The sequence below is a fragment of the Pongo pygmaeus genome, chromosome 10 (assembly GCF_028885625.2).
Source record: "Pongo pygmaeus isolate AG05252 chromosome 10, NHGRI_mPonPyg2-v2.0_pri, whole genome shotgun sequence".
Lineage (NCBI taxonomy): Eukaryota > Metazoa > Chordata > Mammalia > Primates > Hominidae > Pongo > Pongo pygmaeus.
Genome location: NC_072383.2, coordinates 119,390,089 through 119,391,721, shown reverse-complemented (window position 1 = coordinate 119,391,721; position 1,633 = coordinate 119,390,089).

The window sequence follows — 1,633 nt, the reverse complement described above, 5'->3', positions numbered from 1 at the left end:
GGGGCGCTGCCGGCTGTCCCCGGAGAGCCCACCCCCGGCTCCCTGGCGGCCCAGGTACCGCCGCGCCCCGCCCCTTGCCCCGCCCCGCCTTGGGGGAGCCCCGCTTCCGGGCGGCCCCTGGCGGCGAAGGGGACGCTGCAACGCGGAGCGGGAGCACGAGGAGGGAAGGGGCTTGGCAATGGGCCCCAAAGAGGCCGAGACCCCGGGAGTGCCGGCAGCGCTCTTTATCACGCCTGGAGGCTCCTGCAGAGCCCCGGAACAGCCCGAACCTCCAGAAATGCAGGCAGGGTGCACTCTCCAGGGGGTACAACTTTGGCAATGAGGACTACAGAGGTGCGGGGAGAACCGGAGACCCGAGAAGCATGAAGGCACTCTGTGACACCACTGCCTACAAACGCAGGGGCCGGAATGCAATGACAGGACACTGCTGGGAGGAAACGCTCCCAGCGCCTCCGTGTAGGGCTGCCTCCACTCCCAATACCGTGCGGGGGGACTAGGACGACCCTGGTAAGTCAGCCACAGGATATCAGTTCTCAGAATAGAAGAGAAGCCAGGTCTGGCAGCACCTGATGATGGTAAGTCTCAGGTAGGACCCATTTGCTGCCCCTCCAGCTCTTGTCCCCTCTTTCACCTTCACGCCTTTCTAGATGCTACAGAAATTCCTGCTCTCGGTGGGCAGTCAGGGAGCCTCCCAGGCCTGATCTGAATCTCAAATCCCAGCTCTGCCACCTACCATCTGGGTAACTTGGGCAGGTGTCATCAACCTCTCTGAGCCTTGCTCTCCTCTGCTGTAAAATGCAGATGAGAAGCATAACTAATTTCTTGGTAACAGCAGACGATACTATGCACACAAAAGGCCTAGCCCAGTGCTTGGACAGGGGACCATCCAGTTAAGCCAGTTCCCTTCCCCCAGCACATCATGAGGCCCCATCTACCATTCTTCTTTAGTATCCGGTGCTTGAGCTTTGCGGGGGGCTGGAGGGGTTCCTCCCAGGCTCTCCCTGTTCTGGTCCCTGGCCCCAATGCCATCCACAGTCTGGTCACCGCTCGGCCTCATTAAAAGGATACACGAGGCCGGGCACAGTGGCTCGCACCTGTAATCCCAGCACTTTGGGAGGCCAAGGTGGGCGGATCACTTGAGGTCAGGAGCTCGAGACCAGCCTGGCCAACATGGTGAAACCCTGTCTCTACTAAAAATACAAAAATTAGGCGTGGTGATGGGCGCCTGTAATCCCAGCCACTTGTAGGCACGAGAATCACTTGAACCCGGGAAGTGAAAGTTGCAGTGAGCCGAGATTGGGTCACTACACTCCAGCCTGGGCAACAGAGTGAGACCCTGTCTCAAAAAAAAAAAAAAAAAAAAAAAAAAGAAGGATACACAAACAGATTGCCGATATTACACTTCACTCATGCCAAGAGTTCATCCAAGAGTTCATCCTTCTCTGCACTGTCTGCTTCTTTACAGAGTCTCGCTCTGTCGCCAGGCTGGAGTGCAGTGGCACAATCTCGGCTCACTGCAACCTCTGCCCCCGGGGTTCAAGCGATTCTCCTGCCTCAGCCTCCCGAGTAGCTGGGATTACAGGCGCCCGCCACCACGCCCAGCTAATTCTTTGTATTTTTAGTAGAGATGGGG